We start from the raw sequence: 24649 nt of genomic DNA, 5'->3' as shown, positions 1-24649 counted from the left end.
GGAGTAAACAACAAAACCACTGAACCCAATCACACCAAATTTGGCCACAAAAGACATAGTCATCAAATCTATGTCTTTCAAACAAAGAAACATAGAAAAATAAAGCCCAAATTAGAGAATAAGAAAGAGCTGTTTTCTCTCTTTGGAAATGGCTCAGAACTGTAGGCCCCTCCCCTTTTAGGCCTCGCCCACTTCGTATCCAAGCAATTCCCTCAGTCAAAATGGTGCCCAGGGCATAGGCAGAGTGCACTTAGGCCTCTTCCACACTGCCTATAAAATGCAGATTATCAGATTTGAACTAGATTATATGGCAGTGTACACTCAAGTCCCTCCCACACAGCTATATAACCCAGAATGCCAAGGCACATAATCCACAGTATCTGCTTTGAACTTGATTATCTTGAGTCCACACTGCCATATAACCCAGTTAAGTGTGGATTGTATACAGCTGTGTAGAAGGGGCCTCATATAATCTAGTTCTAAGCAGATAATAGAAGATTACAATATATAATAATTACTGTGGTATAATAATACAGAACAATATAATCTCTAAAATCAGGACAGTAAATAAAGAACTCTCTGAAAACAGGGAAATTCCAGACAGGAAAAAAACCAGGGCCAGCTAACACCTCCCAACAAAGGATTCCCCCAGGCAGGAAGTATCCAGGCTTTGAAGCTGCAAGGCCATTAAATGCTAATCAAGGTGACTAATTGCAGCATTCATACTTGCCGCACCAAGACTATTAATTATTATTCAACCTGGGCAACCAAGGATTCCACAAGGTAGAAAATGGCCAGGCTTGCAAGCAGCAAGACTATTCAGTGCAATTCAAGATGGCCAAACAATGATTCTCCTACAAAGCAAGTAGCCAGGCTTCAAGCGGCTCTTTGATTGAGGGTGCTACTCCAGCTCGCCAAACAAGTATTCCCCTAGCTATAACACAGCCAGGCATTGAAGTTGCAAGGCTATTCAGTGCAATTAAATCAGACCAACAAAGGATTAACCTTGGTAGAAGGTGGCCAGGCTTTGAAGGAACGATACTACTCTGTACTATTGAAGCTGACCAACCAAAGATTCCCCTAGATAGCAAGCAGCCAGGCTTTGAAGTAGTGAGGCTATTCCTTGCAGTTCTAGCAGCCCAAAAAACCATTCCCCTATAATGCAAGTACACAGCCTTCCAAGCAGCAAGCCTATTCCTTTGCATTCCATCTCACCAAACAAGGATTCCTAAAAGAAGAAAACAGCCAGGCTTTGAGGCTGCAAGGCTATTCACTGCTATTCCACCTGGCCAAGAAATGATTCCCATAAGCTGCAGCAACACGTGGCCGGGCACAGCTAGTACTGTATTAAAGTATTTCTGAAATGACATACAGTAATTAAATTGGAAGTTGTCTTATATGTAGTCTTACTTATTGTCTGTTTGGTCTACTGTTGTCTGTTGAGCAACAAGTGTTCTGCAAGGCCTTGGATACTGAACTTTTCATATCCTTGGCTGAATTGAATTGGGGCATTCCCTATTCAATGCATTTCTTTACCATTTTTTAAAATCTTTCTCAGAACGTCCATCAAGCAAACATATACAACAGCCAAAGATATTTTGATATCTGAGGAGAAGCAAAAAATGGTTACACTCCAGCTCACCCAAATCAAGATGCACAGTGTCCAGCACTAGTCATGAAATTTTGATATAGGTGGAGTATATTTTGCAAACAGTTCTCCCAATCCCTGGTAACAAAAACACTGTCATAAAAAGTAAATAAGCCATAATGTGCTTTGTATGCTGTAACAATATGATCTAGCTGCCATTGCTTCAATTACAACACAAAAAGACCCAGGCTGAATGAGACCAAAAAAATTACCTGGTCTAGCAATCTCTTTAGAGAAAAACCTATTGACTGTCTATGGGAACCCCACAAGGAGGATGTGAGTATTTTGTGCTCTCCAGTCACTGATATTTAAGGATACATTGCTTTTGGTACTGCAGGTAGTGCAAATTTTTTATATCTAGTAGTCACTAATGATCTCATGCTACATGAATCTAGAAGCTGCCTTTTTTGCTTCTCCAAATGACAGTTGTAATTACTCCTTGTGGTAGAAAATTCCACAGTTTTAATTATGTGCTCTGTGAACAAGTATCTAAATTTATCTTCCACCATTCAGCTTTCCTGGGTGAGCCAGCTTGTAGTATTATAAGAAATCAAGAAAAACTTCTTTGTGACAACTTTCTACACACAATGTGTGGGTTTATACAATCAAAACATACGGTTTTAACCTGAATTGTTTAAATATTAATTTATTATTTATGTATTATTTATTTCCATTATTTCTATCCCGCTCTTCTCACCCGAAGAGACTCAATGACATTTAATACTGTTGTAATATTTGTATATTTGTGTATTTTAAGTTGCATTGTAATGCTTTTGTGAGCCGCTTTGAATCTCTGTGTGGAGAGAAAAGCGAGATATACATAAACATAATAATAGTATATCCACATTTACTTACATTTTTATATAAGCTAAATAACTCCAAATATTATTTTTTGTGTAAACAAGTTGCCAACTCTCTTCATGATTTTGGTTTCTCTTTTTCTTTCAAGTTTCAGATGTGGAATTTCCTTTACTTCACACCTCCAAAGTAATGTTTACCATCATTACCACCAACATGATCTCCCTTTCTCAACCTGCATCTACACTGTAGAATTAATGCAGTTTCCCACCACTTTAATTGCTAAGATGCAATGCTATAGAATTATGGGAATTGTAGTTTTGTCAGGTTTCTAGCCTTCTCTGACAAATAGTGCTGGGGTCTCAGCAAACTACAACTCTCAGAATTCCATAGCATTGAGCCATAGCAGTTAAAGTGGTGGCAAACTATTAATTCTAAGGTGTAGATTTATCCTTAGTCAGTCATTACCAATTCAACTTTCAGTGTATATGTGAAGACTGAAATTTTGTTAAGTGGAAGCAGAAGCTATTTCACTCTTTTAAAGTTATAGGTCTTTATCTTTATCGCATGAGACAGGCAAACTAGCATTGCAACTGGACACTCTCTTTCACACAATTATGTGTGCATCCCACTGCCGTCCTCCTTGTGATTCTCCTATCCATAGCTAATAGCAAGTAAAACTCAGCATTAACCTCCAGTTTTTCAATGTTCCCATCATCTATCTTGTTGAGATGGGTCCTTTCCAATCCTATCCTGGAATGCTGGCAGTAAAATGACTCCAGGGAGTTGAATTTTTCTCCTCTCCTGCTCTACACACTTTCAAGTGTATTGGAATAGCAGGTTCATGTAACAAAGTTCTTTGCATAATTGCAACTACAAAAGGCTAATAAACAACATCACAGAGCAGAGGGCATTTTTGTCCTCATAACTCATAGGTCACAGTGGCATGTTCACAAAGAACAAAAGAAACTTGATTTCTGGTTTAGATTTTTTTTTTTTGCTGAAAAAATATACAATTTAAAAAAGTATGGAGAGTTTTGAGGTTTAAGATTGGGCTTTTACTCCTAACTCCTGTTGCATAAATAGATACTATATTTGAATCCAGTCATTTTCTACTCCTTACCTTGAGAGAAAAGACACACTAGAAGACATGGTGCTCTACTGTCTATATCCATCTGATAACTTATGTAATTGGCAAAGGAGCTAAGCTGAAAGGATAACTTGGAGCCAGAAAAGAGAAAAGTCAAGAAACCCACCCAGTGCAACAGAGATTTAACTGAGAACCCCATCTTTTAAGCTTGTATATCAGCTTGCATAAAGACAAATGACATACATTTGCTGCAAATGATATGTACCCAAAGGATTTCATCTTCCTCTTAGTCTTATTTTGTTTCTTATCTTTTCATCTCTCATTATCTAAGAACTTGCTTCTCATGAAGCCTCAGACTCCCTATTCTCAAAGTATATTCTACAAGTGACCCACTTTACAGCTCAGTAATAATTATCAATTGAAGCATTAGAGAAAACCTGATTTTTTCCCCTAAACATTAACTGTTATTTATCAGTGAGACACCATCTTTCTAAACATTTAAGGTAGTAATATGGCTGAAAGTCTACTGCCTTTTGGCTTTCTTGGAGCAGCATCTTGCCAGCAGTGACTGTAAATGACAGTCTAGAATGCTGTTCGGGGATAAAGGATATAAATGGCTCCCTTGGGCTTGATGTGGCAGACCACAGCTTGAATTTGTACAAGCCCGGGCTTAGATATTCAGGCCTGAAAAAAAATTGGGGGGGGGGGCTGTAACATTTACCTTAAGAGCCTTTTGCTAGTATTAAGCAGAAAGAAAAATAAGCAGAAAAGATACTGTGGGGAGGAAGAGGCAGTGAGGAAGCATTGCGATGTCATGAGAAGTTGCATAAAATTGCTGACTTGCTATTAAAAAGGTGGGAGGATATGAAATGTGGCTGATGTCCTCCTGCATAAACATTTTAAAAGCTTCTCTTTCTTCTACCCCATTTTGACAGGTTCTTTTGCACTGTCCCTACAGAGCTCTCCTACATAGTAATACTTGTGATGGATAAAGCATCATTAGAGTGCAAGCCCTTGACATTAAATCAATATGAACAAAAAGTTAAATCTAAAACGTTAGTTTTCCACCTAGATTTGTCTTAAGAAAAAGAAAATAGAAAACCTTGTGCTTGAGGTATTTGGTTTTCGGGCAAAGTCACCTCCTTCTGACACAGTGCCTAAAGGGAAAATGGAAAAACAATCTTTAAATGTTAAAGCACAAATATCCTCCTTCATTCACTAGCAGATTCCAGACATGGCTAAATAATAATTCAAATTGAGAGCTTTTAGCAAAATGTGGTAGATAACAATTCTCTGGCCCAATGTGCACAAAACCACGGGGAACTGAGATATTAAGAAGTCATCTTTTTCTATGGTACATGATTATTTCTTGTGATATGAGATCAGGGATATCAATGTGTCCATTAATTTCCCAAATTAGTATTGTTTTGAGTGAATTTGCATGATTAGATAATTAAATGCTGATTTTGATGGTGTGCATGTTGTTGAGACATTAAAGCATACTTCCATTTATAAGGGAATAAAGCAGAGCATAGGAACTCATGCCCCAGGCTTCAGTTATTTGCTTTTATTTTTTTAAATATAGAAACATAACTTCTTTACTATTTAGAAAACATAAAAGATGAAGCTTCTTATGGCAATATGAGACTTATATTGGTCTTGAGGATAAGATGCTGTACAAGACAGGACTATAATGACCAAGTTCAAAATTATTGCAAGACTAAACTACATGTTATGTTTATTGCATTATGTCTAAGTGCAATTATTTCTCCATATTCACTGGAGCAGAGGACACCCGTGAACGTGGCAAAATCACAAATTTAAAAAACTATGTTTTTTTGCCTAAGTAAACACCACTGAAGGAATCTCTAGGTCCTTCAATGCAGCTCCTAGATGTGAATCATATAACTGCACTGGAGGGCCTACAAAGAAATATCTAGATCTTCCATCACCATTTCTATGAGTCTACGATTATGAGGTATTTGGTCATAGAGTCACACTGGAGGACCTAGAGATTCCTACAGAGAGCATATTCAGCAAACTACATTACCCGCAAATGTGGAGGTCAGGCTGTATACAATTTATTTCTGCTTACTAGAGGAGTATTGTGTAGAGATTTGAGTACTGAACTTTGGAAACAAGAGTTCAATTCCCTGTTTAGCCATGGAAACTCACTGGATGAGTTTTTTACAGGTTTTTAGGCATGTGAGATTCTACACATGCCTAAAAACCTGGAAGTAACTGGGTTAAAATAAGGGGGTGTCTACATGACATTTAGGGAAAGTAGAGGCAGAACTGGATTAACAGCTGAAAAGCATGTGTTTAAAAGGTGCACTTAAAACCTGATTCTTCCCCCCCAAAATTTCACTTTCATCTGACTGTGTATCCCTGCAGCCATACAAAATACATGCTTTCCATCCCTTCCTCCTGTGTGGACTGCTCCAGTGAACATGCACAGTATAAAAGTCTAAAACAACTGATCAGCTGAATGAGCTATCAAAAATGGACCCATAGATACACTGGTGGCTAAAGGGAAGCAGAGTAGGAAAGCAATTAGAACTCTCTGAAACGATTTCTATATTTTGATCTTTATAATATGAAACAGAGCTTGAATTAACAATTTGGTGAAGAGAGAGATAAGACATCTGCTTGTGTCTCCACAAAGATATTCACATGTGTACATATGAGGTCCAGCGCATCTCAGAGATATTTTTTAAAAACTTCCACTGGGTGTCTCTTGTCCACCCTCCACCTTGATTCGCTTCAAAGGAAGATGTAAGGATATCAAGGAAGCATTTCCCTGGACCTGTTCTCAGGTCCTGGGATTCCCCCCCCCCCGTTTTAAAACTCATATTTTGGCACTGTCTGAAAGTGCCCTCAGGCGAAACAGATAGTCTCAGAGCCAGAAAATAGGGTTGCCTTAAGGTCATCATAAATTAGAACAGACTTAAAGACATGCAACAACAAAAACGACAACAACAACAAATACTGGCATAGAAGGTGTATAATTTTAGAATTAAATATAGTGTACATTGGTTTACTCTTCTCTTCCCAGGACTAATCAGAATGGTTATAGACTGTAGAAGAAAACTTTCCATTATCATCTCTAAACTTCATCTCTAAAACCACTAGTCATGCAGGAGGCTAATTATTTCCATTATGATTGGGTGGACTGAGCTACCCACCAGACATTGCTCACAAAATGCTACATCTAAGGTTAGAACTACACACAAATAAACAAAATCTGTAATTTCTAAAAACTAAAGATATTACAATATGCCACAATGTAGTTTAGAACTTAATAGCCTTGTGTTATATATAACACACATTTTTAGACTTTGATTCCAGTATGAGATCCTTGTATTTAGAAATATCCCTCATAGGATGTTTTTGCTATAATACAAAGGTGTGTGTTCAAATTTCCCAGAAGCAACTACAGAGTGAGAGATAATTTGTTCACCTTTGTCCATCCCAAAGATAAATCATTTACTTCCAGGTTCATGTCTTAGAAAAGTTCAGCTGATTTTGTTTTGTTTTTTTCTTCCAACTTTCATGGGGAAGTGGAGATCTTGGAAAGCTACCAAATGGATCATTCTGCTTGAGAAATGCAGGTTGCACTTCACTTGTTACCTATAATATGTACTTAAGGTCTACCAGGATTATGAGCAATTGCTCGCCATAGAATACCCTACAGCAGAGCCAATGATTGCCTAACGAAATGTAAGTCATGAGAACATTATTTTGTATTCATTTATGTATTAATTTAATGTTAATATTGTACACTAATAGGGGTGCTATTGCATATCTATTTTATGTATGTTGTCATTTATACATGTAAATATAGTGCCAGAGAATTATCTTATACTGGAGTACAAAGTTATATCTAAAGGCACAGAGAAGAATCAGCTATCTGAAGAAGTCGTTCCAAACAACGAAACAAGGAATACGACCTGGGATACCTTGTTGTAACCTTAGTCACTGTGTAGAACTCTTCTCTGACACAACTACAATCTCGGATGCCACGTATGGTCCTTCAAGATACTTATAAGTGACTTTTTAAATCATCAGACATATTCCGTCAATGTATTGGACTGTTATGTTTATTTAGATGAGAATGATGTCTCCCATTTGAAATCTATAAGAATGCAGACATTTGTTCAGGATAGCGATAAGTTGTACCTTTATATTTTGTATATAAACAATAGACCTGTTGTGCGATAACACAAGTTATGTTTCAAAAAATAACAATAACATAATTCAGTGTTGATATAGCCCAGAAAAGGAGTTAACTTATTTCTCATTAGATTACGGTCAAAATATTTAGTTGCACCTTGGCTATTGGAAAATGTAATTAATTCCAGATGGTGCTCCTAACTTATCTAGCACGCTAATTTTATATGATAATGGTTTTGTCCTGAGAAAGGCAATAACTGTATAGAATTTTTTTCATGTCAGGAGCGACATGAGAAAGTGCAAGTCACTTCTGATGTGAGAGAATTGACCATCTGCAAGGCCTTACACAGGGGACACCCGGATGTTTTACTATCCCATGGGAGGCTTCTCTCGTGTCCCCGCATGGGAAGCTGGAGCTGACAGATGGGAGCTCACCCCACTCCCTAGATTCAAACTCCCAAATATTTGTTCAGCAGTCCTGCCAGCACAAGAGTTTAACCAATTTCACTACCGGGGACTCTGTATAGAAATAATGTCTGGACTAAACAACCAGAATATGTTTGTTCAATTGTTCAAAGATGTTGTTTAGTAATAAAGCAATATTCCTAGAAATGCAGATAAAGCTTTTGTAACTCTAAGGCTTAATTTTGCTGAATTTTGCTGAGAAAAAGGAAAGCATAGAAGCACAAAATTTTTGTGTTGCAGTTCTCCAATAATACCTGAATATTAAAATAATTACATAAAACAGCAACAACAATTGAGAATAAGATAAAATGTATACATTGTCAAAACGTGCTAATAAAAAAATCAGAAAAATGTGTACAAAAACCCATGTGTCAAAATAATTGTACATAAACATACACTTTTTGTTCACTATCTGAAAACAATCAGCAAAGCAATGTAGGTAAGGAAGAGAACGAACATAGGAATGGTTAAGAAGTGAAAAAAGAGGGAAAACAAAGCTGACAGATTTTTTCTAATATGATGTGTCTCTTTATAGGGTAAAATAGGACATGATAGAGAAAGGCTTCAGACTGAGTACCAAGACATTCAGAAAACATTGTGTAATTTAGAGAAGAAATGTGTAGGCATTCATTATGTTTTCTTTTGCCATTCCTCATGTATAACTCTGGTTGCTCTGAATAACCAGTGAAATAAAAAGTAGACTGAATGTATATAGTGCTGACATATTTTATTTGAATGTTGTGAAAAGGATGTACAATCAAATCTTTCTCCACGTGGCCACTATAATTTGATTACTATGATGGTAGTAACACATGACATTACATGTTTCATAGTCTGAATCCTTAATTATAGTCACATTTCAATTACAGGCTTCTTTCCCAATCTTGTAGCATTTGAATACAGATTATTGTGCTGGGCCATGAAGACATGTCTGCTTTGTTCTAGGAATCAAGCTGTATGATGTTCACATATATTATTCTGAAAAAATGCTCTAAAAACATGTTCAGGTGAGAACTTTTTGTTGTTTATTTGTTCAGTTGCTTCTGATTCTTTGTGACCTCATGGACCAGCCCACGCCAGAGCTCCCTGTCACCACCTCCATCTCCTTCAAGGTCAAGCCAGTAACTTCAACGATACCATCCATTCTAACCCTAACCCTAACCCTAACCCTAACCCTCTTCCTCTTTCCTTCCATTTTCCCCAACATCATTATCTTCTCCAAGCTTTCCTGTCTTCTTATTATGTGGCCAAAGTACTTCATCTTTGCTTCTAATATCCTTCCCTCCAGTGAGCAGTCAGGCATTATTTCCTGGAGTATGGACTGGTTTGATCTTCCCATGGTCCAAGGCACTCTCAGAATTTTCCTCCAACACCACAGTTCAAAAGCATCTATAGGTGAGAGCTATACTACAACATTTAAGTAGTAAAAATCTATTGGTAATTAAGATATGATGGCCACACTCATTTGACAGTAAGGATACAAGATTCTCTCACTGTTCTATTTTTGTATTAGGTTAACATATTCTTACAGGTTTAAACAGTTTAAAACCATCTACATGAGCATTTGAAGTATATCAGTGAAGCCCAAAAGTCCTAATATTCAATTTTATTTCTTTCCCCTTTGTGCCCAAATATTGCTAATGTTAATTAATTAGTATTAATCAGGCTTTTAAGGAAGGGACAACCTATAATTAAGATCCCAGAGCTGAGAAAGTCCTTTCCCCAATGCTTGAATGAGATACAAAGTTCTGTCCCTACACTTCAGTACAGTACAGGGAGAATGGCCCCACTTCGTTGTAGGGAGAATGGCCACAACATTTAGGGATTTTATGTCATCACAAGCATCTTGAATTCAGGACAGTAGAGCATGGGTAGCCCATTCAGTTTTATTTGTTCATATGGAAATGTATTGAACAGGTCTAAAAAACTAAAAGGCATAAAATCCTATCTGATCTTGGAAGCTAAGCAGGGTCAGCTCTAGTTAGTACTTGGATGGGAGAGCACCAATGAATACCAGGTGTTGTAGGTGATATTGAAAAAGATATTAACCTATTTCTTCTCTAAGAAATCCCTATAAAATTCCCGTGTTCTCTGTAAGTCAAAATGAGACTTAAATGCACACACACATTCTATTCAATAATCAAACTATTTCATTTTGTGCTAGCGTCCATTTCTGTGGCCATGTCTACCCAACCAAAGTAAAGTGGTCTCACCATTCAGCTGCTGTGGGAAGTCTACATGACACATGATAAGATTTTTAACAGAACATCTGCATCTAGTCATTAATTTGGATCAATTCTAGGAAGCTCTGGAGTGATCCTGCAGTTTTGGAGTTCTGGACAACTGAAGTGGGCTGGATTCAACCTAATCCATTGTCCACATCACCATGAAACCATCGCTACATTGTTGTCTGCAAGAAATTTTTTCCCAAAGTCTTGCTGGCAACATCACATTTCTGGTGAAAATGCACTATGGCACTGAACGATGTCACCAAAGATGTGATATCATCAGCAAGCCTCTGGGATAATTTTTTGCTGGCCGTGATGCAGTGGTGGCCTTGATGTATCCTCATATTATTTATTTATTTATTTATTTAATTAATTAATTTATATACCGCTCTTCTCCCCCAGGAGGACCCAGAGCAGTCTTACACAATGGCAGAATTAGATGCCACATATGATACAAATGTAGTAAAACCTAACATAAAACACAATTAAAAGCTGGTATCCAAATCAAATTAAAACAATAAAAACCATGTGACCATTACAACAGGGGCAGTAGAATTGAGCCAAAGTCAGAGCCAGTCTGTGTTCAACTTCATATTAATCCACAGAATCCTTCAGGTCATATCACCTCACATCCTAGAATGGGCCAAAAGCTTGGTCACACATCCAGGTCTTCAGCTGCTTCCTAAAACACATAAGTGAGGGGGCCTCCCTAATCTCCCTTGGCAAGGAGTTCACAGTTGTGGAGCCACCACCGAAAAAGCCCTGTCTCTCGGCTCTGCCAACCGCACCTGTGACAGTGGCGGGACCGAGAGCAAGGCCTCACTCAAAGATCTTAATCTGCAGGATGGCCCATAGGGGGAGATACGTTCTGAGAGGTTAGTAGGGAGCAGAGCCGTTTAAGGTTTTGTAGGCCAAAGCCAGCACTTTGAATTGTGTCCGGAAGCTAACAGGCAGCCAGTGGAGCTGCTTCAACAGAGGAGTTATATGCTCCCTGAATGACGCTCCAGTTAGTAACCTGGCTGTGGAACATTGGACTAGTTCCAGCTTCCGAACAGTCTTCAAAGGCAACCCCACATAGAGTGTGTTGCAATAGTCCAAATGAGATGTAACAAGAGCATAGACCACCGTGGCCAAGTCAGGCTTCCCAAGGTATGCAGTTAGCGGACAAGTTTGAGTTGTGCGAAGGTCCTCCTGGCCACTATCGAAACCTGGGGTTCCAGACTCATCAATGAGTCCAGGAACCTGCACTTTTAGAGGGAGTGCGACCCCATCCAGCAGTTACTATATAAAGATAAAAATGACTTTGGGGTATACCAGCTCTACCTGTATACCAGCTCTACCTGTATTTGTCTGTCTCAGTTCCAATCATGAGTAGTCTTGAGAAGCAAGGCCTGTAAGAAAACACTGCCAATGGTCTTTTGGGACTATTTCTATCTCTTTTTCCCCCTATCAATATGGCTGTGGATGCCTGCAAGGGATATCTACAATGGATGTCACCATTATCTATGAATGATGAGATTTTGGGGTGCAAGATTCCAGAACTATAGAACTCTTGCTACCTTCCATCAACATTTTCCATGAAATGGCATCTGGAAATTTTCATAGTGGTTTTTGTCCTCACATCTCATTCTTCTCAATGCAAGCTTTGTACAACAGCTTCTGAGATGGATTTTTCCCTACATAGTGGCAATGAATAATTTACTTATCCTTTGCCATCTCAGAGGTACTTTCTGAATAAATAATTTGCTTGCAGGGATGCCTTTGGGTTATTCATGTAGCAATTGCAACAGAGCATTGTCAGGATGAACAAGTTAGCAAGGTCAGAGCATGATCTTGAGAACATGGGGATTGCCTTGCTAAATAAGACCAAGGTTCATCTAGTCCAGAATTCTATTTCTGACAACAGTCAACCATGTGCCTTTGGAAGTTCAAAAATGGATGACCTTTTCCTACAGTTTATTCCCAGCATTCAGTACAATGTTATTTAGTGTCTCTGGGCACAACATTCCATTTAGTTACCATACCTTATAGCTATTGATACTGCTTTTGTTAATTGATCTTATCTTCCTTTTTTTCTTTTTAGAACGAAACTGCTAACACCCTTCAGTACATCCCAGGGGAGTGAAAACTCAAAGTTGACTACACACTGTTTACGAGCATGATAACATTGCCACAATCATGACGTTGTTGTTGTTGTTGTTGTTGTTGTTGTTGTTGTTGTTGTTGTTGTTGTTGTTGTTGTGTGCCTTCAAGCCATTTTAACTTATGGAGACTCTGAGACAAATCTATAATGGGGTTTTCTGGGGCTGAGAGTGGTTGACTCCCCTAAGGTCACTCATGGTTTTCAATGGCCAGCTGAGAAATTCTGGTCTTCAAAGCTGTAGTCCAACACTCAATCACTACATCTCACTGACTCTTTTTGTGGCTACATAGTGTTGATAAATATGGAGCAATTCTGGAATCCATACTTCCAGAATAAGGGTGTATAAATGAAATATGGAAGAGAAGTCGTGCTTTTTTTAAAATAACGTACAATGAATAATTTTAAAAAGAAAGACAATTTTTAAAAACACACTGAGTATGCAAAGGCATTGATGTTTTCACTGTTGGAAGTTTCAGGGTTGGAAGATAACCCAGAGTAATCTTGTCCAATCACCTACCTAACACCTTTGCTGTGACTTTATATGTCTTATTATGTGTCTCACTGTTCACTGAAGGAATGCGTTGAATGTTTTTTTTTCTTCTTTACACTGTGAACCCAAGTTATTAGAGGTGTGCAAATAAAATGGTTACGCCTCGGAAGTCATATCAAATTTGTTAAATTTGTGCATATAATGTAATTTCTGAAATATACAGGAAAGGTGTGTGTGGGGGGAGGGGATTTAGAAATTGAAACACTCACCAATATTTTTTTAAATGTTCTGTAACGTTTGGATGTCTCCTAAGTTCAGTTTAATTTTCAGTATAACCAACTGGTAAAGCCAAGAGAACATGAAGTGCTTTAAAAGCCAATTTGGACCCACCATCACTATAAGCAAGGCTGGGGGCAGGACTACAGGGAGACCGAGAACATAGCCCACTTAAATGTAGTTTCTGAAGGTGAGACCCATAATGGCAGGGAATGCAAAAGGCCCTGCCATAAACTACATTTCCCAGAATGCAATGTTGCTCAGGATCCAAATGAGGACTGAAGGACCCAAATGAGAGCTGGCTGCTACAAGCACCTTTTAGAGTCTGTCTAATGATGAATAAAATTATTGAATCTGCAAAGAGGACTAAAGTAAGTAATTAATAGTATAAATCTGTGCTAAGTTGTAGTTATGTAGTTGTGTGTCATAAAGACAGACATTCAAGAGGATTGCCATCACCACCTTTTGGGGGATAAATTGTTTTTGTCTCAACTTTTAAAAATCCACAAAAATCTGTAGATGTGTGAATCTTTCTGAAACTTCCAGGGATAAATGCCCTAGCTATCTTGTGTATTGTATATAAAATTCAAGTAGATAGCTCTTGTATTTTTTAAAAAACATTGCTTATAAACATTATGAAAATTCCCCAAAAATCTGTGGGTAAGTGAAACATTCTGAAACTTGATGGGCAAAGAGTGGTAAATATGGTCTATCATTGTAGCAAGTTTCACCCCAATAGCTTTAAAAATGAGGGAGATGGGAACCCCTGAAGTTTCCAAATTATAGCAATTTTATTATATGCATGCACAAACAGAGTTTGAGATAGAAGGAGGCATATACCTGCCCTAAACTACATTTCCCAGACTGCATCAGTATCAGAAGGCACCAATCAGGATAGAGGAGAGTCTGCCCCTCCCTAACACCAGCCACAGAATATGCAAAGAGGACTGTGACTGTTCTCTATCTAATAAGCAAGCCAATCTCTGTGCTGGGTTGGAAAAAATGACCTAAATGCCTGGATGGGCCATGGGGGTACCCTCCAACAATATGAGAAGCATATTAATTGGATATCAGAAGAATTTGGATGGTGCCCTTCTGCCTAGAACAAGGGGGGGTCAGTTTAAATGTCTCATGATGATGTCTGTACTATGATTTCTGTTCCTGCATTATAAATGGCAGATACTAATTGGTTCTGTCATAAAAACATGGCAAAGTTTATTATATTGCAAAAACTTTGTCTTTATGCAAGGGACATCACCCTATAGCACATTTTCCTTTGTTGAATCGCCACCAATTTAACACAGTTTCTGCCACAAAACAAAGTTTCTGTAATAGAACAACTACTTACAAAGTGAAAACCACACAATGAAACAGGAAATAACACTTCCAAACTAGGAACAGATTTGCTTTATTATTAAAAAAACATTTTATAAAAACTTTGGAAATTAACCAGAAATCAGTGGATAAGTCAGACATTCTGAAATTTGATGAGTTAACAGTGGTAAATGTGTTCTACCATTGTAGCACATTTCACCATAATAGCTTTAAAAATGAAAGAAATAGGAGCCCCTGAAATTTCCCCACTGACAGTGATGTTTTTTTTTTTAATGTGCATGCACAATTGCCATTAACGAAATAGTAATGAAATTTCATTAGTCTCATTAGAATTCCTAAGTTTTCACCTCTGAAACATTAGAAACACTTTAGAAATGAAGTGCCGGTGCCTCCTAGTTGTTAAGTACTTTTGAACCATTTTTATGGATTGCACATGCCTACAAGTTATCTTTCCTGTGCTAACACACTGACAAAGTATGGGATAAGTTTCAATTCTTAATTTTTTGTTGTGGGCCACACCCATATATTGGATATTATCTCATAACTATGAATTTAACAAATTTGATCCTAATTATAAGGACTAACAAAAATGCACATCTCTAATAGACAGACACTTCATCCTGTTCCCTAATTTCACCAATATTTTCTTCTTAGTTTCCTTCTCCTGCTTTTCATCCCTACAGAACTTAATAAAATAGCTGGGGAAATGTGAAAAAAATGGTCCAATATTACTAAAACAATAATTACATATAGCTAACATGTCAAATGACTTTTGTCCCCCAATGTGGATGTCATTTTATTTTTATTCATTCTCTATTTAATTAATTGTGATTTTCCCAGATTTCTAGATGGTGAAATAGACATTCCCATAAAGTTCATGCTGCTGTCAGATTCCTATGAGATGACCAAGTAGATAAGAAGCAATTCTTATTTTTCCATGTGAGGATCAGAAACATCTTTGCCCTGGCTTACCTTCTGCTCATATGCAGTTTTGTTTGCTTGTTTGATTTAAGAAAATACTGTTGCAGCTTCTAGGTCTGAAGTAGATACTCCTGGGAGAACACTGGACAAATTGCCAGATCAAAGAATATGCAGAGATACAACAGCTGTTCTACTCTGTCCTTGGGTGTTTTCAACTTACTGAAGCCTCTACATAATATAATTAATTTATTTCTCATATCTGTTTCTTTGTGGCATAAAATTTGTAAACTTCTGCCCTCTAATCAATGTGTTTTACATGTTTGGGACTTAAAATCCAAAAGTATAAGTCAAGTGGTGTAAGTATGAGAAATCAAGCTTGAGATTACTGCATCAGCTGCCATGTGCCAACCATTCTAGATTTCTAGAGATTTGCATTTTTATTAGCACCCAAAGTGCCAAACTGTGCAATGAGATTGGCAAAGAGACTGACTTTTGACAGACTGCCAAGGCATCAGAGGAACAGAAGGCACCTGCTCTAACACTAAGTTGCTTGCTCCTCAAATATTTACTTGTTTATATTTTTATCAAATTGTTTCTGAAATACAGTTTACTGATGTAAAGATCTAGTATGTGTGTGTGTTTTTCAAATGCTTCTATTAATATATAAATGGTTTTTGTAGCACTTTTGAGACTATTTCACTTTTTCAGTTAGTCTCAAAAGTGCTATAAGGTCTGTCTGCATACTGATACAGACTAATATGGCAATTTCTTTCAATGCAACTTCTCTTTCTACTGTCAGACCTATAGATCTAGCTCATGTCTGTGAACTATTTGTGATATAAAGGTCACAGAAATATTATGCATGGTTTATAATTTTGTGCCAACAGAGCAAAGATTGGTTTATTTGCCCACAGTAGAGTACACAACCATTTCTCAACCTACCAGTTTGACACCATAGAAGTACTTGTTCGACACATCTGGAGGGAACCACATTTAAGTTGAAATGGTCAAACTAGACTCTTGCTAGAGAAATAGAATAAACTTTTAAGATCTTTCCCCCTATTGGACTGGTTTATAAGACCTCAGGGAAGGCAACCTGAAAATGCAGCACATGAAGAGGTACATCTCTACCATTAATATTTTCCCCAATGTAATTCAAATCCTAATTCCCCTGATGTAGCTAGATTTCTAGTGTGGGATTTCCCTCCTTCATGGAGAGAAGTGACAATAGTGTCCACATATATGTTTAGTAAAAGAACAAACATAGACAATATATGTTATCTTTATCATCATCATTAAGCAAGAGACAGCAGCCATCTCATATAAATGTTATCAAGGGCAGGTAATTTTTTCCTTGAGTCTCTGGCATTACCTCCTTTTATGGTTTTCCATAGGCTATCTGATGCTTTCTAAACTAGATAGCTCCCATAAAGTTTAGTGAAGAATGCTATCCATCATCACTGTACACACAATGAGGAAGCATCATCATACTCTATCCTATTTTAATAAGGCATTTGACAAAATCCCCCATTATCTTCTTGTAAACAAACTAGTAAAATGTGGGCCAAACAATACTACCGTTAGGTGGATTTGTAATTGGTTAAATGACTGAACCCAAAGGGTGCTCACCAATGGTTTCTTTTCATCCTGGAAAGAAGTGACTAGTGGGTGTTATAGGGTTTGGTCCTGTTCCCAGTACTGTTCAACATTTTTATTAATGATGATTTGGATGTTGATTTAAAGGGTGTGCTTCTCAAGTTTGCAGATGACACCAAATTGGGAGGAGTAACTAATACTCCAGAAGACAGGATCAGAATCCAAAATTACTTTAACAGATTGGAGAGCTGGGCCAAAACTAACAAAATGCATCTCAACAAAGAGAAATTTAGAATACTACACTCAGGCAGAAGGAAAAAAGCACAAATGCAGAATGGGTGACACCTGGCTCAACAACTGTGCATGTGAAAAAGGGCTTGGAGTCTTAGTGGACATCAAGTTGAACATGATCCAACAGTGTGATGCAGTAGCCAATGGGATTTTGAGCTGCATCAAAAGGAGTATAGTATTTAAATAGAGGGAAGTCATGGTTCCCCTCTATGCTGCTTTGGTCAGACCTCACTTAGAATACTATGTTGAATTCTGGGCACCACAATCCAAGAGAAATGTTGAGAAGCTGGAACTTGTCCAGAGGAGGGCGACTAACATGATCAAAGGTCTATAGACCATGTTCTATAAGAAGCATTTTAAAGAGTTGGGCATGTTTAGCCTGAAGAAGAGGAGATTGAAAAGATACATGATAGCCATGTTTCAGCATTTGAAAGAATGCCATAAGGAAGAGGAAGCAGGCTTGTTTTCTACTGCCCTGGAGACTAGGACTCAGAGTAGTGGGTTCAAATAACAGGAAAGGAGATTCCGCTTGAACATTAGGAAGAATGTCCTGGCCGTATGAGCTGTTCAACAGTGGAACTCCCTGCCTTGGACTGTGGTGGAAGTTCCTTTTGGGGACTTTTAAACAGAGGCTAGATGGCCATCTGTCAGGGTGCTTTGGTTGTGCTTTGATTGTACTTTTCCTGCATGGTAGGAGGTTGGACTAGATGGCCCATGTCATCCCTTCCAACTGTATGATTCTATGAGTCCATCCCTCAAGTAGTTAATTATCTTAGGATGGTTGCAAAGTATTGATTGAAAATTAGTTTGACCCTGAACATGTGAGTTAATTGTGAAAAACAAAGTATCTAAACCCAAGAATCAAATTGGTCTTTTTTATGTATTTCATATATCCAGTATGAATTAAAGAAATGCTGCCATTTGGAAGTCCCTTCTCACTCTAGAAAGGGAAAGTAGCTGAATAAAGTAAAAGGAGCACACTTTTAAGTCCTAATGAGAGAGCACACCAGCACACACCTTTCATTTAACAAATTAAGCTTATCATCTGCTTCCTCCAAATATATTGGTGTTGACACATGAAGCTGATTGAAGAAGGGAACTTTCTGAAAACGATTTCGAACATGATGAGCAAGTGCATCTGTCTCACAGTCAGTCCTTTGATTAACTCAGGAATAATGTGCCCACATTAACCAGAAAACTGCAGCTCTTCCCATCTGGGGTGTCACAAGGTTTGTATAATTGTAGTTAGCATAGCATTTCCCCCAGTTCTAAAAGTCCAAGCCAGGATAAATCCAGAACATGGATTTGGGCCACAACTAAAGATCTGCTGACCAGAGAAGCAGATGGAATTTACAATAGGCTTCTGATTGGTAGCTCTCTAAAAATACATGAGATTTGCATTATGCATTGTTGTGCTAAGATTTTATTGCTTCCTGTAGTGTTGCACACACTACAATAACCTTTTAAGTCTTTCCTTGGCACTTGCAAGGCAACTAATGGCTACCTGCCTAATTTGGCCTTAAGTATTGCCTGGACGGCATGTGTATTTTCTATCTCTCATCGAAGTGATAAAGGAAGAGTCATATTCCCAGTAAAAAATGATTATCCCAGGAAAAATAATATTCCCCTCTCCTTCCTCCTCTCTACACACATCCCTCTAATTTGGTAAGCAAAAAGTAAGACATATAGCATTGCAACCAGTCCTACTTGCTATTTAGAAAGAATCCTAAACCCACTTACGTACAGACCTTACTGCTGATATTCTGATCAGAATTTCCACATCTTTTCATATTATCTTTCCAAATCTGGAACATTTCAGAAAGTTTCAGAAAGATCTAGTCCAATGTTTTTTGGAAAATTTTTAATTTTCCCTCTTACCTACTGAGAGGAGGAAAAAAAATTATTGGCAGTTCGTATCTACGAATCACCTAATTTGACCAAATTCTGAATTGACCAGAATTTTGCACACTTCTAGTTACCAGATAGGCATAGATCATGTTCAGATCCACACTCAGCCCCAAATCTCATGTGATGACATTGCCCCTAAAGAGACTATTGTGATTTTAAAAACTGGCAAAGGGCAATTTTGCTATCTTGAGCCTTCAGAGGAAAGAAACTGTACAACATTTATTTAAGGCAGCAGGAAAGAGGAAGGCCATGTTCCAGGTGGATAGATTCAATCAATGAAGTCACAGCCCTAAGCCTGCAAGACCTGACTGGGCTGTTGATGATAAGATGGCTTGGAAGTCTCTCATTTATTGTATCACTATAAGTCAAAGTTGTAAGAAAGCTTTTGCCTGAAATAAAGAACAATTTCCCCAGATCCTAAACATCATTATGGGTTTCTAATCTTACTCTGGGGAAACAGAGCTTGTGATAGTACTTGTATCAGGTCTCAGAACTATGAGAACCAACAGGGACACACTCCCCCTGTCTAGCTCTCTTCATAGGTCATCCACACCAGGGCAACCAAAGCTGTCTCTGTTCCATAGCTAGGCCTGAAACCAGATTGAAATGGTAGATAATCAATTTCATCCAGAAATCCCTGCTCTAAAATCTTGCTCAGAAGGGGAAGGTCGGACATTGACTGATAGTTGACCATTATTGAGGGGTTCAGGGATGACTTTTTTATATAGGTCTCACAACTGCTTCCTTTAGACAAATTGGAACTTTGCCTTGTTCCAATTAGGCCTTGACCACCTTCACCCACTCTGCCAGTCCCCCTCTGATCTGTTTGATCAGCCAGGAAGGGCAAGGATCTAGAATACATGTGGTAGTTCTCACCTCTCCAAGGATGCTGTCCACACATCCTCAGGGGTTGTGGACCTTGGACTTACTTTCCAATAGATGACCATACAGGGAACAACTCAACTATTTGTTTGTTTGTTTGTTTGTTTTTTGGGGGGGGGACTCAGAAGGTTGAGGTCATGGGGTGCCACCTGGTCTAAGCCGATTCCAGGTTCTTCTCTTGCACCTTTCCAAGTTCAACTCTGCTTAAATAGATTCTAGATTAAATAAGGTTGTGTCTGGACGTATTATTATATAGTTGGTGTTGAGATCATAGGCACTGCAAGCCTATGTCTGCCAAGAAATATGAGAAATGCACTTCTCCTGGATCTCTCAGCGGCTTTTGATACCATTGACCATGGTATCCTTCTGGGTCGTCTCACTGGGATGAGACTGGAAGGCACTGTCTTACAGTGATTCCAGTTCTCCCTGGAAGGCCATACCCAGAAGGTGGTGCTGGGGGACTCTTGTTTGAACACCTGGTCATTGACCTATGGGGTTTCTCAGGATTTCATTTCGTTTCCCATGCTATTTAACATAGACATGAAACAACTGGGAGAGGTCACCCAGAATTTTAGACTACGGTGCCACCTATATTGCAGATGACACCTAGCTCTACTACTCCTTTCCAACTAAAGCCAAGGAAGCTGTCCTGACCCTAAACCAGTGTCTGTCATCAGTAATAGAGTGGATAAGGGCAAACAAATTTAAATTTAATCCATACAAGACAGAGATACTCCTGGTCAATTGAAAGTCAGACCAGGGAATAGGGATCCAGCCTGTACTGGATAGGGTCACACTTCCCCTGAATACAAAGGTCTGCAGTTTGAGATTCGGCACTGAACCTGGATGCTCAGGTGTTGGCGATGGCCAGAAGGGCATTTTCAGAATTGAAACCTGTGCGCCAACTGTGCTTGTTCCTTGAGATGCCAGATCTGGCCATGGTGCTGGTCCAAAGAGCTGCAAACAGGTTGCTAACTGAAGCTGACTACAGGGAGTGGACATCTCTCCCATTTCAAAAGCTCCACTGGCTGCCAGTTTGTTTCCGGGAACAATTCAAAGTGCTGGTTATTACCTTTAAAGCCCTAAACGGTTCAGGTCCAGGCTATTTGGCAGATTGCATCTCCTTATATGAATCTGTGTGGGCCCTGAGATCTTTAGGAGAGATCCTTCTCTCAGTGCCTCTCAAGCTCGGTTGGTGGGAACAAGAAAGTGGGCCTTCTTTCTTTTTTTTCCTTTTTTTTGGAAAACAAAGCTTGTAATAATGAAAAAGACAGATTAATAAATCAATCACTTTTTCTTTTTAAAAACACAAACCACATTAACTGTTTTAATACAACCATCTAGGAACTATGAAACAGTACCACATTGTGCATTTTTAAACCTACTTATCAAGAAAGTTAATTCCACACTTTGGAAATTAAAATGGGCCTTCCTTCTTGATTGCTGCCCCTTGGCTCTGGAACTTCCCGCCCAGAGAAGCCAGGATGGCCCCCTCTCTGTTATCCTTCTGGTGGCAGGCTAAAACCTTTTTAGTCAGACAGGCTTTTAAAGATGATGGTTGTTAAGATCAATTCAGAGGTACTGTGGTTTTTAAAATTTGAACATGATTTCAAACTGGGAATTTGTAAATACTGTTTATTTTTTATCCTATTTTAATAATTGCTTATTTATAAATGTTATATTCTATGCTGATGCTTTTATGTTAAGCTGCTTAGAGTCTCCTGTGGGAGAGATAAAGCAGGTTATGTATGGATATAATAATAATAATAATAATAATAATAATAATAATAATAATAATAATAATAATAATCCCCAAGTTGCAGGATTTTAATGAGTGCTGAGACCTCTGGAACAGCTCTAAGGACAGTCTCCTTCCTCAACCACTGGATGTCACATAAAGGAGGCAAAAATTCTTACCCAGTTCCAAAGCAACCAGCAAAGCCCACATTGCATTGGAGGCAGGAGAGTGGATATAAGCATCATCCAAAAGGATGTGAAATGGAGCTCACAAACCCCTAGCCCTGGCCCCAAACACCTGAGATTGTGGCAGATTGCACCAGATGTAATCAGTGATTATCTCTTCTCCATCAAAGGCCAGCAAAAGCAGGTCTTCCCTTCAGTGCCTTGGGCCTCATAATCTTCATAATCATAATTCAGATTCATAATCTTGATTACTGGTTATAGAAATAACAAGCAAGAACACATAAGCTAGAAAGCTCTGACGTTATGTGTTCTTCCATATTATTGTATACATAGTTCAATGCTCCTGAAGTATATTTAAGAAGATACAATAGGAAAGGTGTGTGAGAGAGGAAGGAAAATAAAATGTTTTTGTGATAACTGTGATAAGCATGGCTATTGCAATTTCATTTCAAGTGATCTTAGAAGCAAGCCAGACTTTCATCAATACAGGAAGCAGATGAGAAATTCTGAAGAGACGCCTCAACATGTTTTAATAAAACTAGTTTAATATTGAGAGGCAGTTCTGTACCTTCCCAGGCTGTTACATAATTTGACCTAAAGCTAAAGTCAAAGTGAATTTGGAAAGCTCATGTTCAGATTACATATCTAAGGAATTTAAAGTGCTGGCAATGGAATTTTGAATAAGACAAGCAATATTTTTGAAGATGGTTCTTCACATTTTCTGTATTTTCTTGGCTGCTGCTTTTGTGATTCAGGTTTACAAATACAATTGTGTCATTTTTGAAGTCTTCCTGTGTGATTCATACCTTTCAGTGAAACCATCAGAAAGATATGAAATTTGAACATCCTGAGAAAGCTATGAGAAGGAATGTGAGTAAATCACACATGCAATGTTCATGCTTCCTCTGCAAGCTATGAAGGGGAATGTGGCCTTTCCCACTCAAAGGATGCTTACATTTCAGATGTAGGTCCAACTTGCCCAATTTACAGTATTGCCCCCTCTGCTGCTAGAAGTGCTAAAAGCAGGAATGTGAGTCATTTGCTGCTTCTCTCATATCCAGAGTAAACCTTGGTGAATATCATTGACAACATGAAATATGGGCTTTACAGAGATTCTTCCCCAATTTTCTTCCAGAAAGACATTCAGATAAATCTAGATAGCTGCACTTACTTCAAAGCACAAAAATGATGTTCATTTTTTAACTGAGTTTGTATTTTTAATAGAAATATTGATTTTAGCCCCTGTCCCAAATGATTTCAAATGCTTCAAAAATAAAATATACGCAAAACCACATTTTACAAATGCACACAACTACACATATGTATGCTGTCCCTTGAGAGACTGCTTTCAAGTTTACACTCATACTTTCCTAGGAGAAAGTGATTGGATTGTGTACCAATTAAAAACAACTGTATGCATCGCCAACCAGGAAAAAAAAATCATTTTGCAGTTCTACATGTGTGAACAGACATTCTTCCAAGTAAAAAAGGACAGTCTTTTGGAAATGACACTTTGCAAAAATGAAAGATAATTCTCCTTCAGTCTAAAATAGACATTTGGTACAACTCTTTGAGATGATCAACATGACTGGGAAGTGTACAAATTCATGGAATTATTTTTTGGGAAGGAATCTGAGCATGTCAGAAAAGAAGAAAAGATCCATAGAGTTTCCTAAACACCAAAACAGAGAAAATGTCATGGTCACATCTTATCAAGCATTGTGGCTACTCAAATTTCCATGAGCTGTTACTTTCAATTCTAAACGAAGTGTAGCAATGGTCATTCAATATGCACAGAGCTCCTTCTATTGTTGTCTTTTGATACTTGTCGTTTTAACCCCCCTCCCATTATGTGGTTTTAAAAATGCAAATTTAAGTACATTAATGCATATTAACACTTTTGAACAAATATTGAGAGTTGTGGATATTCCTCTGCAATTGGGTACAATTAAAGTCTAAATTCCTTCAAAAGGTTCTGTTTTGGTCCAGAGTATTCAGTATAAGTATTGCAACAGATGACATACTTGACTCGAGCCCTTTGTTCATATGGAAGACAGAGCATGGAAATGGTCTAGTTGTTTTGTTTTTTTTCATTTAACTCATGCACCTCACTGTTTATATATTTGGAAAAATAAAAACATATATACTTACCATTTATTCAGAAGGGGAAAAATGTTTCTCATTGTTTTGATGACTTCATACCATGATGCTTATGTCAGGGCTTCTTCTATCCAGGGAATTCCTGGCCTACTGTTCAAACTGTGAAAACTAAAGAATTGGTTGCACTCACTTCTGTAAAGTAAGCATTTGTTGTTATAAATTTAAATTAGTTTATAGCTTATGAAGCAACAGCATTTCAGAGTATAGAACTGCCCAAATGATGGAATCTTTGTGTTAGTGGTATAACTTTGGCAATGTTTATTAACAGAAGATGTAGCAATGATTATTAGTATTAAGGGTGTGGTGTTAATAGAATGATGGA

At 38.1% G+C, this 24649-nt stretch overlaps 1 long non-coding RNA gene across 1 annotated transcript in view; it reads right to left on the bottom strand.

Annotated features, from left to right (window-relative positions):
* LOC134297583 (uncharacterized) overlaps nucleotides 1–24649 on the bottom strand; it is an 89955-nt gene that overhangs the window by 39975 nt on the left and 25331 nt on the right. Inside the window, exon 2 of the long non-coding RNA XR_010004381.1 lies at nucleotides 4639–4693. This is a non-coding gene — a long non-coding RNA (uncharacterized LOC134297583). The remainder of the gene's footprint in view (nucleotides 1–4638; nucleotides 4694–24649) is intronic.

Source organism: Anolis carolinensis, chromosome 3 (assembly GCF_035594765.1).
Source record: "Anolis carolinensis isolate JA03-04 chromosome 3, rAnoCar3.1.pri, whole genome shotgun sequence".
NCBI classification, from domain to species: Eukaryota; Metazoa; Chordata; class Lepidosauria; order Squamata; family Dactyloidae; genus Anolis; species Anolis carolinensis.
The sequence above is the reverse complement of the archived record's forward strand: the minus strand, read 5'-3'. Positions and strand labels throughout refer to the sequence as shown.